Source organism: Psittacula echo (genome assembly GCF_963264785.1).
Source record: "Psittacula echo genome assembly, chromosome: 2".
Lineage (NCBI taxonomy): Eukaryota > Metazoa > Chordata > Aves > Psittaciformes > Psittacidae > Psittacula > Psittacula echo.
In genome coordinates, this window is record NC_137737.1 from 107,847,524 (window position 1) to 107,866,715 (window position 19,192).

The window sequence follows — 19,192 nt, forward strand, 5'->3', positions numbered from 1 at the left end:
GGTATGGCCTCTGGGATGATAGACTTAAGAAGCTCGGAAAAAACCCAACAACAATTGCAGCTGTGCACAGATGGTGGAATCCAGTATATGATGTAGACAGAGCCTAAAATGTTTTCGATTCCTTAGCCTTACTCTAACTGATCACCAGCTACATCCTTGACTGATTGTGACAATTGTGTGCTGCCTTCAAGAGCTCAGAAAAAAAGGAACAAATAAAAATACTCAGCAAACTAATAAACTTTGTAGGGGAGGGGAAAAAAAAAGGGAGTGAATGTTACACTGTGGTCCCAACTTCAACATCAAACAAGAAATGTGAAGGTAGAGTTCAAAGACTTAGATTCAAACAACCCTCACATGAACAGCTAGTCAATTCATGCCCTATTTTTCAGTGTTATTAATGTGTCTCATTGATGTTTACCTTCAAATAATCATGTTACAGAACACATGCGAATAAAGAATTTGAATGACTGCATAGACATCATATTAAAAAATACAACATGATTTTAAAAACATTAATATTTCTGCGTTGAACAAATTACAAGGAAATAATTCTATTAATACGTATACTATGATATCACAGAAGGAAATAAAATTCAACACAATGTCTACTTTGGAAAGAAAAAGCATCAATAAAATGCATGAGGTAATTTAAACCCTACATTTTTCATAAAAGTCAAGAAATGGATTTGTTGCAATTGCATGCTATAAATGCATAGCTAACTGCTCTCATAAATATATAAGCATACACATTTCTCAAACAGTTATTAGAAAACAATTTTTAAGCCGTTTAGTTGGTTTTCTTTATTATTATTATTTTACTTTGATGGGTGATGATACCTTGGAATTTTAATGAGATACAGCTTCCTCAGCCATTTCTCAAGATGGAATGTGTTTAGAGAACCTTGGTCCAGACTGCACCTTTATCTGAAATAGGTTTACCTATTCAATAGTACAGTTTTGCAGTTACTTTAACCTATTTATCAAGCATAACTTCTCATTAATTTTCATTCTAGAGGAAATAACTGAGTTTGTAAAGTTGAAAAAAAAAAAAAAAAAGGAAATTAACTGTGAAATTTGAAATTTTCTTCCTAAAAGGCATTACTCTGTACTAAATTTACAGACTGCTATTATAACATAATGGGAGATATCCTTAATCATAGGTAATACAAATAGAAGTCATTGAACTAGTATCCATTCTTTCCTAGAGAAAACTTTTAATTTTTAGTTTAGCAGAAGGAAAGAAGGCAAGAAGACAAGATCCATGTGCTTTTCCAAGCAATCACTGTTTTCTAAAAATTTCTGATTACATTATACTCAAATCTACAGTACACACATCTGCAACATTCTATTTCTCACTATGTTTCAGTAATCTAAAATGTAAGAAGGCCATAATCACCAGAAACACACAGTGGGCCAGATGAGCATGAAACATTCACAAAAGAAGTCTCAGGTATACACAACCACCAGCATATGGGTAAATCTAAAATCCAGAGGTAAGCCATTGAATTTTCGTGGGTTTGACCAAGGTCAAACAAAAAGAAAATACAGTTGGTGACAGCCAGCATGGCTTCACTAAGGGGAAACCATGCCTGACCAATTTGGTGGCCTTCTATGATGGGGCTACGAAACTGATGGACAGGGGCAAAGCAGTTGATGTCATCTACCTCGACTTGTGCAAAGCTTTTTACATTGTCCCGCACAACATCTTGTTTCTAAATTGGAGAGACATCAATTTGACGGATGGACAACCCAGTTGATAAAGAATTGTCTGGATGGCCACATGCAAAGAGTTGTGGTCAATGGTTCAATGTCCAGCTGGAGACCAGTAACAAGTGGTGTCCCTCAGGGGTCAGTGTTGGGACCGGTCTTCTTCAATACCTTTGCTGGTGAAAGAGACAGTGGGATTGAGTGTGCCCTCAGCAAGTCTGCTGATGACATCAAGCTGTGTGGTTTGACTGATACACTGGATGGAAGGGATGCCATTCAGAGGGACCTTGACAAGCTTGTGAAGTGGGCTAATGCCAACCTCATGAAGTTTAACCAAGCCCAGTGCAAGGTCCTACACCTGGGCTGGGGCAACCCCAGGCACAGCTACAAGTTGGGTAGAGAAATATTCAGAGCAGCCCTGCAGAGAAGGACTTGGGGGTGCTGGTCGATGAGAAAATGAACATGAGCCAGCTTCAGTGTGCACTCGCAGCTCAGAAAGCCAACCATATCCTGGGCTGCATCAAAAGCAGCATGACCAGCAGGTTGAAGGAGGTGATCCTGCCCCTCTACTCTGCTCTCATGAGACCTCACTTGCAGTATTGTGTGCAGTTCTGGTGTCCTCAACATAAAAAGGACATGGAACTGTTGGAACAAGTCCAGAGGAGGGCCACGAGGATGATCAGGGGACTGGAGCACCTCCCGTATGGAGACAGGCTGAGAAAGTTGGGGCTGTTGAGCCTGGAGAAGAGAAGGCTGCGTGGAGACCTCATAGCAGCCTTCCAGTATCTGAAGGGGGCCTACAAGGATGCTGAAGAGGGACTCTTCACTAGGGACTGTAGTGACAGGACAAGGGGTAATGGGTTCAAACTTAAACAGGAGAAGTTTAGATTAGATATAAGGAAGAAGTTCTTTACTGAGAGGGTGGTGAGGCACTGGAATGGGTTGCCCAAAGAAGTGATAAATGCCCCATCCCTGGCAGTGTTCAAGGCTAGGTTGGATGGAGTCTTGGGTGACATGGTTTAGCATGAGGTGTCCCTGCCCATGGCGGGGGGGTTGGAACTAGATGATCTTAAGGTCCTTTCCAACCGAAACCATTCTATGATTCTATAATAAATTTCATGGAAGCCCCCAGTACATGCCTTAATCCTTTACTAGCCCCTGTCTTTGAAAGGCTGCCATCTCATGAAGGAATACAATATTTTATTTGACAGTATCTGTTTCACCAGACATGGGAATTCTGATAAAGATCAACTCAGCTTCTACACTAACTGTGGATCTCCCAACAAGAAAAAAGAAAAAGTAATAAAATGACAGGGCATAATCATTAGACAGAAATCATCACATATATTTTACTTAAAGCTATACTGTCTGCATACAAAAAAAAGTGAATTGAATGCATTGAAGTCTTTCTTACAATGTTGGGGTTTTTTTTAATCTAGTCAACTTATCTTCAGTGTTAAGTCATGTAGAAATTTCCTCTTTCAGCTTTTACTATTGTCATCTGTTAAAAGGATTGCTGAATAATGGATGCTATTCCAGATGGCTATATAAATCTAAAGCATGTGGATAAAATAAATACACAAATAAACACTTAATATTGACCAAAAAAAAAGGGGTGATTGGGCTGAGGTGTGGGGGGGAAGTACGTCAACCTTTCAAATGGAAAAACAAAACACCAAAACAAAACAAAAAGCCCATGGCATACTTTCTTATGGTGGATCACTTCTCCAGAATCATTTATAACATATTTGAGCACATAAGAAATACACACAAAATATAACTGCATCTGTTCACTTGTATATCTACTAGGAAACAAGTTATCTGCCAGGAATAAAGGATTCAACAAGAAAATGTAAAATTGTAATCAATTCAATACTCATTCATAAGAGGTAGCAAGTTCACATATTACTATAAACATATTCCTTCTAAAATGTCTAATTTCCCTAGATGTACTTTCATGTTTTAACACATGGATGATGATATTTCTTCAGTCAAAAAGTTTAAATGTGATGCAGTAGGTTCAGTGGTTAGGTCTATATTTAGGCACTACATGTAATTTAATAGTTTGAAAGTACACACTGAAATCAAGCTGAGAATAAAATATAAGGTAGCTGATGGCACTCAGCATCCTTTAAATTCAGGCTTCTTTCATCCACAAACTTGCTAAATCATCCATATTTCATCATTTTACCCAGAGGGTTTAAATCAACAAACTGATGAATTTGCTACAGTTGCTGTTGTTGTTTACAATTCCTTACTGCAAAAATGTTTCAGCAGTAATTCAGCAAACATTTGGTTCATTAAAATATTAATTCTAAGGAGGTGCAATACTTGCAAAAGAAAATACACACTAGAGTTGCTCCAGAGTAAATGGGCAATCACACATCCTGGTGAGTCTCATTAGTATCAGTGGCAATTTTCTGTGAAGTAAGCACAGAGGAAAATAAAATTTTGTACACAAAAAGATGCACAAAAGATAGAGTGACACAAGAAGTGGGGGGAAAAAAAGAAGTATTTGTTTAAATAAAAAAACCCAAAACTGACAACTGGAAAAGCAATGTACTGTCCTATGAAAATGATGGAAATGGCACAAGTGAAAAGATCCACTCACTTTTGCAGGTTTTCACCATGTCACATCACCTTGTTAAGAGATACTTTTTATATTTGGAATGTCAAATGCAATGAAATTGAATGCTATATAATTTTTCATGCATGAAGAAAATGTGACTAGTGAGTAAAGAAAGCTACTTTATTCATTTTTCACCAGTCTTATTTATGGTTGAGGACAAATGATCAGTTTTCCCTCAATGTGAAAACAGATATGACGTTATTGCAAAGTTTCATTTCTTACAAGGGGCCTATAAGAAAGATGGGGAAAGACTTTCTAGCAGGGCCTGCTGAAATAGGGCAAGAAGTAATGGTTTTAAAAAAGGGAAGATACAGGCTGGATGTGAGGAGAGTGGTAAAATACTTGCACAGGTTGCCCAGAGAGGTGGCAGGTGCACCATCCCTGAAGACATTTAAGCTAGGCTAGATATGTTTCTGGGCAACCTGATCTAGCTGAAGATGTCTCTGCTCATCACAGGCAGGTTGGACTAAATGACCTTTGATGGTTCCTTCCAACCCAAGTTATTCTAACATTCTAAGACCTATATAGGTTATAGACACAATCCTGTTGTGATTTCATTTAGAATTATATTTATTATTGTATCAATGTAGTGGCATTTAGCTTATTTAAGCATCAGTATTGGTCAATTCTGACTTTCAATATTTGAAAAATGTGGAAAGCAGAAAGTCTGATTTCAAGAACAGATATTCTATGTAGTATCTTACTAATAAAACACCCTTCAGGTGCAGAAACATCTCTATAAGGCTGAAAGGTACCAAAAATGCTGTGATTAGGTGGATATAAGGGGTTACTTTTTATTAACAAATGAGGATTCCCTAAATGCCAGCCAGTACTACTGCCAACACAAACAGGGGCAGCTGCCTTTCACCAATAAAATACCACTGAGCGTGACTACTTTGAGTGCCCAAGACTAAGCATGTCACTGTCCAATATGCTGGAACTGCATATGTGCGGATGAGATGCAAGGCTCAAGTGCCCACTTTCAGGCAAGGCAAAGTCTCTCTCTCTCTCTCCCTATATATGCATATATATATATGTTATTTTATTTATTATACTTTATAAAGATGTGTATGTACTGTCTTGGAAGTATTGCAAAAAGCAGAAGATCTGAATTTAGTAACAGCCAGCCTTGGATTTTAATTCCCAAAGCTAGTAAACAAAAGAGGTTTTGTCTTCAGTATTTTTTCCTACTATTTATTAATGTTACACATAAAGGAATATAGATTTTCAAGTAGCATTTGAAAATTATGGAACTCCCATAATTTGGAAAATCTCTCAAAGCATGACTAGCAGTACCTAAAGAAGCTGGAACTTCTGCTCAGGTGCACCACTTCCAGATACCAAGCACTTGGTACCTGCACATAAACATCAGTGCTGCTTGCACATTCTTGTTTTAATTTCTCTAAGATCTCTCATCCCACAGTTGGCCTAACACAAAATGCTCTGGCAGCTCCACCAGTAGCTCCTACAGCGAGTGAGAACTGTGCTACAAACCGTTACAACAGTAAACTGATCTGTAAAAATCACAAAAGAATCTTCCCACAAACAGTACACAAAGCTTTTTTCAAGTTTTCTCAAAGAGTGTTTATGATGCAGTCAGCTGGATTTTTTAAAGGTGGCTAATTCCTTTTAACAGCTGGATTTTTTAAGTTTTATGCTATGACTTGATCTCAACCATGAGACAGACCTGTCTGCACCTTTTCTTTAAAGTGAACACACAAAAAAATACAGAAAGGGCTTTGAAGAAGCGATGTTTTATTAGAACATAAACTTGAACAAACTCTCTTCTGTCTGACAACCCAGATTGTTTTGGGTGAGAAAGATAAAATACAGCTGTTTGAAAATAAATACCTTTTCTGCCCAACTGTGTCTTTGCAACAAGGGCCCTTTTCCTCCAGAGCTGCTTCTCACACTAGCAACTTTCAATAGCCTCTATAGTTTCAATGAACATTACTTGTTCTACTCTGGGTCAAGAGAAAAATCTCCCCTTTTTTCATCATCTCTGGCCTGGTTTTGTATCTCTTCCCCATCACTCTAAGAAAACTCTCAAAGTGTGAGCTCCCCATTCAGCACCTCTATTACTACTTGCCCTGTTCTTCCCTGGAAAAGCTTCTCCTACAGCCAGGTGCTCTCAAAGAAGAAATCCTCTCTTCTCACTTCAAAGAACCGTTCCTGAGCAAAAAGCACACTGTTACCAACCATAGACTTATCAGAGCATATAACATGCATACAAAAATAATTTTTAAAGACTCCTTGAATCACTGCCTCATTTGTCACACACAAAATGACAATATGTGCATGAAGAATTTTTTGCATGTTCCTTCCGTTTTCAGAAAACTAAGATGAAGTTTCCAATCTCAGAAACAGAATAAAATTTGTTTAGCAAAAAGGCTCTTTCCCTGCCTCCAAGGGCTACACTCATGGATCTTCCTAGCCTTGTCTGTTCCTTATAGGGCACAGCTCCACCAGTTGACTCTTTAGTCTGTGTACCTGCAGTGAGATTGGAAGAGGCTTGCTAGACACATCTGCTAGATCTATCCTAAACAAAAGAAAAAAAGTCAAAATACAGGATTCAGTGAATGCTGGACTAAAGGATATGAATAGAAATAGTAACAATCAACATGGCAACTGACAAACAGGTCTTGCTAAAAATAGCCTGGGTTTACAGATGGAGGGGATTGCAAGTATTGGTGAAAAAGACAGCAGCTAAAGATATAAAAGACTTCAAAATTATTAGAGCAGCAAAACAGAGCACATCAAGTGTATTAAAGCCTGAATCACTGAAGCAACTGTTAATGAAGAAATCCCAGTAAACAAGGGATGAGGTTCTGCTAGTGAGATTCTCTTTGGATCAGCATTAAACTAGATGCTATTTAACTTCTTTAATAAGGGTGTTACAACAGATGTCAAATAGTTTCTAGGAAAAACTGTAATGATACAACAAACTCTGGCAAAACAACACAAAGTGTCAGAGTACTCAAATCTAGGCTCCTCTCAGGACCCAGGGTGAATCCTCCTCTCCCAGCCTGACAAAGACAGGACTGCTGCAGTTCCCTGTCCCCAGATCCAGCTGGTGGTGAGGCTTCCCGATGCAGACAGGCATGCGTACACACAGAGATGGCCTAAAGATCAAATACAGACAAAAATGATGCCTCTACAAGCACCCCTATAAACACACAAAGCACTCACACGAACAGCATGGGCAGCCCTACCCTGTTCCTCCTCTCCAGCTAATGTGAATTTCAGTCTGCTAAAGAAACCTACACCCTGCTCCTCCCCAGATGCTCAGGCTCCCAGACCCGAGTCCCTGACTTTCATGGTCCCACACCAGCTGCTGGCACTCAAACCTTTTTGACTACTCTCTGGTTAGCCTACTTTGAAGCTCATGAGCATTCACACACACACACTGAAGATGAGAGTGCACCTACACATAAGATGGTTAGAAATGGGACTTAATAAGAACACAGGATAGTCTGGTGATCGAGCATCAGGCAGTCACATCAGTACACTGACTAGTCAAAGTTATTTTACACTTGATGAACCTCTTGAATCCCTTTACCCCTCTATTTTTCCCATGCTGGTTCCTTCCCAATCCAACTTTACTTCTTTGTGTGTTGCATACACAATGAGGGGAAGCAAGCAAAATTGCAAGGTGTTTTTCAATGAGTTGCTTACCTATCAACGTGTGTTTTATTATAACTTTGCGTTCAAAGCATGAAACAGTTGTTTTGTCACCGAAGATAAGTAGCTGTAAAACTAACCAGCACATGCTAACAATTAATGCTGTAGCCCTGAAATTCTCCCTTTTTTTCTAAGCACATTCTTTTTGCTGAACCACTAGTAACATTAGTTGTTATTTTTGTAAACCATTCAACCACACAATTCAGCATTTAAGAAACAATGCTCAGGAGACAAGTAGAAATCAGCTTTAACATGTTTCAGGGGAGCTCCTGGGGTAAACCAGTTACTCTTCAGCTAACAGCTTTGGGGAAGTAAATATAATAAGGTCCATCTCCAGGAACAGGGTTAAGTGCTGCTGGTACTCCTCTCCCTTCCTGATGACTGGCTGAAAGGTTTGTTAAACAGAGGTTAAAACAAAAAGCTTCTGAAGGCCCAAAGACAGTGAGCTGTACAACTTTCATAGAAACTCGATTTTTTTTCAGCTTTAGGTTGCTAGGTTAATGTTTGACTAACAATCATACCTTGGTATACTCTTCCAAACTTCAGATCACTTCAGCAATAAGTTACATTTCATTTAAAAGCAGACTGTCTTTCTGCATACAATATTCTCTGGAAAGTATACTGCCAACTGGCCCATTACCAATTTCCTAACCACTAATAAAGGCAAACTGTCATCATAATATCAGGTGCGTAAACTACTACTAAGTTGTTACACAGATTAGTATCTGCAGTAACACTGCACAAGCAAATGAAATCCATTTTTTGAATTTCACCCATAAGTCTGATAGCTTGTCACAGACCTGTAAGACATAAACCAAAACATTACTGTATTGCCTATGGTGCCAAATCCCACAATATGGAGTCTTCTGCAATCTTGTTTGACATACCAGTAATTTTAGAAGCATATTAGCCTCAAGGGCCATTCTGTTACTGGAGTAATTTACTCCTAGTTTAATGAGTGTGAATAAAGATAACTCAATAAGAAATCTACCTTATCTACCTTATCTAAAGAACAGGGCAGAATAAAACCAAAACAACTTCACAGATCTGTAGTAGATGACAATGTAATGCTTAATCTACTCTTTTGAATCAAAGCAACCATCTTTTTCTCATCTGCTTAATACATTCATCTGAAAGCTCCCTTAGCAGGAACTATATACAGCTTCAATTCTCTCACTTCCATGTAAAAAATCCTACTCAGAAATTAGAAGCTTACCCATGTAAGTAAAATCAGAGATGCTTCCCTAGAAGATACTTCTATATTTTGTTCGTTCACTTGTTTTTGTGAACCAAATTACTCATTGAAACTACAAAACACAAGTAGTATGCTTTTTCCCCAGTTATACTACAAAATTAATTTAGATTAGCATTCACAGCATTTTTCTTCCATAGAAACACTTCTGAGACCTGAGGCTTGCTGAGTAAAATTTTAAGCACATCAGAGCCTGTGTTTAGCTGATGAGCAACAGGACGGTGCAGAACCTTTACTCTTGAGCCCATGTACCCACAGGAAAGCACTATGTTAAATCAGCATGAAAGCACTCATGTGCCCCACGGCAACTACACAACAGTTTAAAAAAAAAAACAAACAAAACTTAAAAAAAACTTTTTTTAAAAAAATAGGCAAAACCCACCACCCCCACCCCCCAAAAAAAATAATTAAACAAAACCAACCAACCAACCAAAACCCCACCACCATGAATTCAAAATCTGCTTTTGAGATGGAATTTAACTCTGGTCTACACGAAGATTTATATTTGTGTGTGTATATATCAGCTTGGAAAGTGCATTAGTTGGACTGACTTTGTATAGGAATTGGAGACCCATTACATCTCCATTCCAGAATATCTTTCTCTCTTTTTTAATGCACTTTTACCTTTGCCAAAGAAGCTGCTGGCAGCATTTTCTACAAACTGGTATAGAAAGCCATATTTCACTTAGGTTTTCTTCTTTTAGGGATCCTGTTACACTTAGCAACGACAGAGAAGACTGACATATCTTAAGAGTTCAGATTTCTTTTTTCCTACCTGATTTCCAAATGCTAAAGCAAGTAAAAAGTACAGATGTATTTGTTATCGAAGGCCTAAGTTTTATGACGGGGTTACATGATAGGGTTTCAGTACATGACCAATGAAAAAATCAAAAATAATTTAAGGCATAAGGATCATATTTGTGTCAAGAACATATTTAACTTAATTCCACAATTTTGAAATCTCACCTCTAAAAAAAAATTCTTTTGGAAAAAAAAAAACCAAACAACCAAACCAAAAACCTTCTTGTCATTCCAGGAAGGAAAAAAAAAGACTCAATTATTTTGTTCTAGGCATGTGAATCACTACAGTGCAATCTGTCTTTAAAAGCTCTTATCTAGAAGAGATTACGTCACAGACCACATCACAAGTAATGAATACTGTGCAGGTTGCCAATTTATCAGTGTTTATTCACACAATAATTTCCTTCACTGTGGCAACAGGCAGACTTTCCAAAGCCATCTCCACACTGATAAAGTAGGAATTTTCTTTCTCATTCATTTAAAGAGTCTTTTTCCAAGCCTGAGATGGAATTGGTTTTAAGTCTTGTGCTACTACAGCTATTTGCTGTGTCCTAGTTAGTCTCACATTATCTCCACCTTAAATATAGTGGAAAACATCCCTAAATTATTTAACCAGTGTACATAATGAAATTAACATACTTACCCCATGGAACTACATATCTGTTTTTCCTGTGCAGTCCCATGGAAGATACTGTTTGTATTTTCAAGTTCTAATCTGCTATAAATGCATTAAAGGTATTAATTTGGGCCTGATTCATCACTGAAACAAGCCTTCCAGTTTCCATGACTCACAATCCCAGGAACTAGACTGTCACTCAAGAGAACAGCAGGGTTGGGGTTTTTCCCAAGAAGGAAAGCTTAAGACTCTAATTAACAGAAGAGTTTGATGATGTGCTTAAGTACTGTTCAGGAAAGCACTTAGATACTTACTTAATTTGGCTTCAATAGGATTAAAAATTGAGAAGGTACATGCATAATGCTTCTTCATGATACTTCTGTAGTTCTAAATTCCTGCTGTTGAAAGAACCTGACATTTCACAGCTTATTTAAAAATTGTTAATTGAAATACCATTGTATTCACGCATACAAATTTTCAAAAATACCTAAGTGATACAGAAATCCTAAAGTTGATTTCATAAGAGCTAATTTCTAAACAAAGTACAGTAGCTAAAGAGCAATTTAGGAGCTAGGAGCTGTAAAATGATGCTAGCACGTATATATATATTGTGCACATTAGTAGAACATCTGAACTAACCCTTGCCCTGAGAAGGAAGCACTAATTAATTCAGTAAACTCAGACTCCTAAGCCCTGAAACTATTTTTTCTAACCATTTTTCTTTTTTAGGCACTTCTTGGTAGACCTGTAATTCCGAAATTAACGAAAGTAAATGAACCATGCAGAACCATATTTAGCATCATTCCATATGGTGTTTTCAGTTAAATTTTACATTAAAGTTGGCTGGTGGTCTATAAAAAAAGTTAAGGCTTGGTAGTAATGCTCAAGCCAAAGAAGTTTGGACAACACTGACTTATACTCTTGAAAATGTTTTCAAGACGGAATTTAACCCAGATGTTAAATATTCAGGCATGAGTGGTTCTGAAGAGGGAACAGGGATAAATAAGTGCTTTAACTGCTGTGAAAGAGGAACATGTATTTACATCTATTTAAAATATGCTGCAGCATAAAGCAGAATCAACCAGAAACCAAACTAAAATATAACAGGGCAGAGGTATTTTTTCCTAATATCTAGATTTAGATTTAAATCTACCCTCTCTTTATCTTAAAGCCATTGCCCCTTGTCTTATCCCTACAGGCCCTTGTAAAAAGTCCCTCCCCAGCTTTATTGTAAGCCCTCTTTAGGTATCAGAAGGAGAGGAATTTCAACTGTTTGCTTCAATTAATGGTTACTGCGATGCTGCTGCATGGCATAAAGTGTTCCTTAGCAATCCACCACTAGAGCAACCCATCCCCATTGCACTGCTCTCAGCAGCAGGGAGGTGAAGGCTGACCATGGTAATGATAGCTACAGCCGGGTTTTACTGCAAATACACCTAATGCTTCTGCCTGTTACACATCATTAATGGTTTTTACATTAACAGTTTCTTATTTCTGTCACCCTAATATTAAGAGCAAATTGCTGTGTACAAGCAGGTAGCCTTAAGCTGAGCCTCATACCTAGGTAACCATAAAAACAAGCACTGTAGGCAACAGTTTAGGTCTAGGTATGTCAAACCACTCACGAAGTAATGGTTCTGTGTTTATAACGATTAATGAAAAAAAAAACCCAAACAAACCAGTTTCCAAACTGACTTATTGTGTCTGACTGTAGTTTGTTTTAAGTTCACTTAAAGATACGATTTAAAGTCTCAATTCCTTTAAACTTCCCTTCCTTGTCTGCAAATGGGAACCATTTCAATGTATCTTCTGAAGTATTTTCAAAGCCTGTTTCACATAACCAAATAAGCCGTACTTCCAACAGCATTTTATAAGTAAAAAGTCTTCAGGAATATTACAAAACATTATAATAAACCAGACTATATTAAAATTTTAAGGAAAAATTAAATCCTACAATAAATAATTGCTAGAGTCAATTATCCTTTACAGGGTAATAAAAACTTTCTGTTTCATTCAGACTACAACTTGTTAACAAAAGCTGGAATCCAAAACATAGTGACATAAATTCATTTTTAGGCAAACAACTTGGCTTTACTTCAAACACTGTTGCATTCGTTTTCTCTTCTCTCATTTGTTGACTTCTCATTCTGCCTAATAAGATGATTTTACCTGATATCATTTTGGTTTGATATACCAAAACCAGACTTGCAACACCACAGCTCCTTCTCCTAGAATTTTTGCTGTGATCATTTGAAGGCTGGCTACCTTAGATTTGCAAATATTTTTAACTGGTTTTGCAGTGAAAGTTTAAAATAAATGAAGTGTACACCAATTTCAAAGACTTATCTGCAATCATCCCAGGAATAATTTGCCAAGGAAATATCAGTGGCAGAACATCCTCCAACTAAAAATTTCATTTATAGCCTCAGTATTTTTTTACTCAGCTCCTTATTGCAAGCAATACCTACAACTCTAGTACTTAGCCAAGCTAAAAATAATACAGTCCCTATTTTTCCAGTGTACTTTATATGTTTTAGACAGTATATAGAACATCCAGACTCCCAGCTATTTATTAAAACCAAAATAGAGATGGAATTGAAAAAAAAAAGGGAGGGAGGAGGGGGAGACTGGTTGTAGGTATGGTACCATAAATACACCTTTTAAAGTTAGTTTGGAAGTAGACTTGTTTTAAAATAGATGGCTGCCACTTCAGCTTAAGAGTCCTAGGTGCCTTCTTCAGAAAAGCTAGAAAATAAACTATAAACACAACAACCCCTTAGAAAACACCAACTCTCTGAAGCACAGTGAAATTCTCAGCTCCACAGGCAAACTGGATTGTTTACTAAATCTGTTGGATTAATCTGAACACTGAACACTGCTAACTTGGTCACTCCCTATTACACTTGTAATTTGTCCAAGTCATCTGTCCTCTATTGCTTCTCATCACCTGCTGAACACAGGAAAGTCAAGAATAGTCTGCTGAAAACCAAATGTACATTTAGTTAGCAGACGTCAGCAATCTTTTTTATTTGTTGCACAATTATGGATTTACAAGTTCAGAGATTAAGACTTTGGAACACATTGAAAACATTTAAAATATAATTCTTGCAAACATATCTCTTGAAGTAGGGGGATATTTTAAATAAATATTCTGAAATGCCTGCTGAGACACCCATGTTGCTATGCAAAGCACAACAGACAGCTATGTACTGAACGTCATTTATGCACAGAATGAACTGTCATGCCAAAGATGCTGAGCGCGGCTGTTCACACCTTGTTTAAAGTTTGTGCTAACTTTTGTAACTAAAAAACTCTTCTTACTCTTATGTAAGCCTCTCAAGAGAGAAGTTCTTTGATAATTTGTAATGTACTTACTCTAAAAAGAAAGATTTTTTTTTAGTTAAGCAGCAACATCACCCATTTCATAACATTCAAACTTGATTTTTTGTGCAGACTGTAACTCCATAGATTTTGCCATATGATGAAAAATTAATAGACAAATGCATGTAGGCTATTCCTAGCCTTTGCTCATCATTTTGATAAGGCTTGTCATGATATAAGAGGTAAAACTCACTGAGTTTTAACAGAGTGTAAGTTAATTTCCTGAAAGAATAATGTAAGAGAGATTTTTATTAAACCTTAATTACTTCTACTTCATTATCACTTCAGTAGGTGGATTGGCTGATATCATTATTGTAATGGAGGTCACTGAGAATTAATCAGTCCAGCCTTACAAATATACTGCTTCCTCTCATCTTTTTATAATAGTCTGTCACCTTTTCATGTATTTCAGCAATAAAGTCACAAAAGTCACACTGCAAAACTGAAAAAGCAATGAATGAAAAGAGCCAATGATACACACAAGTTCCTGCTGCCTTTTCTTTAAAAAGAGAAACCTCCAACCAGAACTTCCCCTGGTTGTAGGGGCTGGCAATATTGCTAATATGAAATAATTTAATTTTCAGCCTAGTTTGGCAGATGAGGAGAATTGTGTTATGAATTTCCTTGTTTTGTCAGAAGTCAGTGACAAAAATGCTGGAATATATTCTGACAATGGCTACTCCAGGAGGGACCTACAGCTTTGCAAGTCTAGTTCAAGCAAGTAGACAAGAATAAACTTGAACTTCTGTTTTCCCTAGAATCCTCATTTTTCCTCAACCAAATATTTTAAAACAAACCAAGACCAGCACTAAAATTTACTTAAATTATTACAATTTATATGCCTGTTTCACTGATTTAAAAGTCATTACACTTTATTAGAAAAGTTGCTGTCTTGATACCTCCAGTGTAAACTTTTCAGCAGTAATCCATAACCACTATTTCTGAATCCTTCAGAATAAAAAGCAAAGGAGGAAGCAAAGACCTGGGAGAGGAATAAAATCCTATGAAACCTAATTCTCTTAAGAACTAGAGTCTGTAAAGACTATTTCTTTCTATGAAAATCCAGGATTCCTAAGAAAGAATGCGTTTTTTGAGTATAGCTATACAGTTCATTATGTGTAATTATTAACAAGTACTGATGCTTATTTCACACCTACAAAAATTAGTTTAAGACTCACAGTTTATCTGCATAATTCTTTCTTTACATTTCTGGAGTTTCTTGTACTGCCACATTCTACATAACTTCTTTGCTCCTTTAGGAGCAAACCTCTTCAGTCAATGGTTTCCTCAATCATGTCCCTGTGTACCTTCCCTCTCAGTGTTCAACAAGTCACCCTCTTCCTTCAACTAAATCAGTATGAAAGTGCATTCAATATATTAACAGACTAAAGAAGTTAGTTGTTGAACTTCGCTTTTGCTTCTGTCTTGAATCCTAATTCCTTAATTTCTGTTAATGGGGGTGACAGCTATCATAATTTCTAAAACCTTAGGTGGATTGTATACAGAAGCATTTACACTGTATCGTTTGCCCTGACCTCATGCATACCAGGAAGATTGCTACAAAGTAGATTGAGACTTCAAACTTAATTAGAAGTGAAACTATGCAAATAGCAACATAGACCTGATCTAAGCACACAGTCAGGGTCTGAAAGCTATGGAAAGCATTGACAACCTTACTGCATCCATCAGTTACCTATCTACCGATTATACGTGCTAACATACATATAAAAATCATTCTTTAGATGAATTAATTTTAATAATGCATTAAACAACAAAAATAGTATTTCGTACTTTTAAAATCCCAAATGATTTTCTAACAGATGAAAAGGCAGTGGTTGAGCCAAAATAACAGCACTTCAGCTATTCTCTGTAGCATTCTTTTTATTTCATGGCATCTAAAAAGATTTTTTTTTCTTTTTTCTTTAAAGAATAATACACTAGTTCAGTCCATTAAAAGAAAAGGGGTGAAGAAAAAAACCTGACAAAAAATGTTGCTTAAGGATTCTCAGATGCCCAAGAAAATCCTGGCCAGGAAATTACTTTTTAATCAAGCATGAGAAGAAAAGCAGTAAGTATTTTATTCCCTACAACAGTATAAGAGCATGCTTAAACACTTAGAAAAGATTGTTTGCACTTCAAGAGAGACCATATCCCCAGAAATAACTAAAATTCTCTAATACTTAGCTTATATCCACAAAGAGATTTAAACTCATATTTTCCCATGGCTTACGTTTCCTTACAAATTTCTAGCACAAACACGTAGTCATTCTACTAATTATGATTTTCTATCTGTCTCAGCTAGGACAGCAATTATAGACCAGCTACTTCTCTTTTTACACTTTTGAACTTTGGTTAATAAGGTTACTAAGACCAAGACAGAAACCTGTAATCCTCCACAGAAAGTAATCTTTCATTTTATTTCTTTTTTTAATTGTCTGAGAACAAGGAGTATTAATACTTAGTACTGTAATTATTTAACAATGGCTTAATACTTAGGTAGCACAGACAAGTAGTATTTTAGGGTTGGGTTCTGTCAGGAAAACGTAGCTAATATGATAATAGAGTAATATAAACATTCACTATTTTTAAAAAAATAGTTGTCATTTTAATAGAAAATCCAGTGGAAATAATTCTGCTGCACAGACTACTAAAAGCCCTGTAATTTATATGTTTTCTTTATCCTTCTGCTTTGTTCTCCCATAGACCTTCATGCATTTTGCAGCTGTTAGCCTCAAAATGGTCTAATTGACCCCAGGTAAGAAGAGACTCCCAAGTCTTTCAAATCATCACCAAAAATGCTGAAAAGCATGACTAGTGCCCATGTACATCTGCACAGTGACTCCGTCTCTGAAATCAAAGACTTAGAAACACAGACTTAAAAATTTCAACTGCCAAAGAAAATCTCTAGCCCTTCAAAAGAAATCTGTATCACAAATCTCTATCATATGACCAGACTCAGAAATTAAAAGAATTACATTTAGTACTGTTGGCAAGTAATATCAGAATACTAATGTTTATAAATGATTGCAAAGTAAAATGAACCTCGAGAGAAACTCTCGAATTTCAAGCACTCGAGACAATGCTCTGTCTTTGGGTAAATGCTGAAGAGGTATAGCTCAGGCTTTCTGCAACAAAATTTCCTAAGGAATGACAAGGACTTTTGCCAGCCTTGCACTAATATGAAGAGAAACTTCACCTGAGTCAACTGCAAGCTGGAGCTCACTGGAGTGAGAAAGATACGCAATATAGAAAAAAACATCAATATCTGTTATCTTATATGCAGGGATACCTGCACTGCTTCTAGTGCATTCCTTTAGAATAATCGCCCAGTGCCGAGTTCAAACATCCATTATAAGAAGTTTATATTTTAATAATGGCTTTTTCATTAGGGGTGTTTTTAACTTAAAAATTTTAATTGAAATAAAGGGTGGACTACAAACTTTGAGGTAGCATTGGTGTTTCAGAATGGAAAGCACTATAGGCGTCCTGTTAGGAATCATGAACTAGTCTAAAGCACCTCTCAGCTTTATTCCACACTCTGCCACTGACTCATTATCTCAAGTGAGTCACTTAACCTGTGTAGGTCAATAAGATTGTCTGTAAATTATGCAGGATACCACAGGGCCTCATGGTTGTTACGAGTTATTACTCATTCCTGGAAAAACAGTTGACATTCTTGGATAAATAAGAGTGCAAATTTTATTACTGCCAGTTAATAAGAAATCAGCTTATGAGGGCCAGGCTATGCGCCATTTGCAGTTATTTTGCATGATAAATGATTCTCCCAAATAGTCATCAGTAGTGAATGTCACTTTTCTCAGTCCCTGCCCTGTTTTTCATATTGACAAGCTTTTTTGCGCTCGGAATGCAAGACAGGCATGAAACAAGTACAGTAATCATCAGTTCACATAGAATTGAAACAAAAATTGGGACAATGGCATCCACAAAAATAAGACAGTTCATTTTGTTCTGGAAAGTAAAACAAACAGTAACCTTTTAGTCATGATTACTATGTCCTTGATTAATTTTCTGGTTTAGTAAAAAGTAGAACCATACTCCCTATGTAATACTGAGTCCAAGAAATTACTTTACAGGATACCATTATTCATTTGACAGGTATGTTAAAACCAAGCCCATTTGAGCTGTTTATATGTAGTTTACTATTTTATTATTATTATCTGAAGCCAGAAGCAGAAGACTGCTTACTACACAGTAATATGCTTGCTAATGCCAAATATTGCTTACGAGATAGAGAGATCATCAACTTGTGGTGAGGGAATGCATGTTTATTGGTCAACTCACAGGAAACATCTTACTAACACCATCTTCTGAGCTTTTTCTCTTTTTTTCCCCTTGTCTTAATTAAAATGGGAATAAACTGTTTTCCATTTCTGCTACACAAACAGAAAAAAAGATCATGCTGACAGAAGGAAGAAAAGGTCTTTTCTCAGGAGACATTTCTTAATGCATAACCTTCAAAAAACTTTAGCTTCCCTAGGTATAACATGAAATTTTGTTACAGTCAAATGTAATTGTTTGTTGAAATGGGCAAAGAATTATTTCAACTATTATTGATGAACCATCTGTTAAGCAGCGTATCAGGTGGAAAGCAGAAGCTAGGCTAGGAAGCATTTCAACGCCTATCTCTGTAGCCAAAATTGCTCTTTAAGCCATTAGAGACCAGTACTGCTACAGAAAGCCGTCCACACCTTTCTACTGTGTACTTCTATTTCTGCTCTATGAGGCCACAGAGTAAACCAAATCAAGGACCCAACTGATCTGCTGTTCTTCCTGGCAATGATGGAGGAGTGCTCATCCCCAGCCCTGTCTCTAGGCCCTTCTCCTTCAGCTCCTGCCCCAGGTCTCTAGATGGACCCTGGACCTAGGGCTTTCCTTGGATCCCACTAGCAGGATATTAGTCCTGTTAGTTGCTCTGTCAGCTGTGTTTATATGTTGTGAGGGCATAGCTGGTGCTGGGGTCACCCTTGGCTCCCAAATTCCCTTTTCCTAAGAAGCAGCCAGCCCTTGCTGCTCCCTAACAGGGGAAGGAAGGTGTTGATCAAGTTCATATAAGCATGTGTAAAATGACTGAAACCCAGGCTTCATCTCAGCTCATCCACAGGAA

General features: G+C 37.0%; 1 protein-coding gene across 1 annotated transcript in view; it reads right to left on the reverse strand.

Annotated features, from left to right (window-relative positions):
• The window catches only part of PTPRM (protein tyrosine phosphatase receptor type M), a gene marked incomplete at its 5' end in the record, with an annotated part of 476,815 nt that overhangs the window by 325,598 nt on the left and 132,025 nt on the right, over positions 1–19,192 (reverse strand). The gene's annotated exons all lie outside the window — the stretch shown is intronic.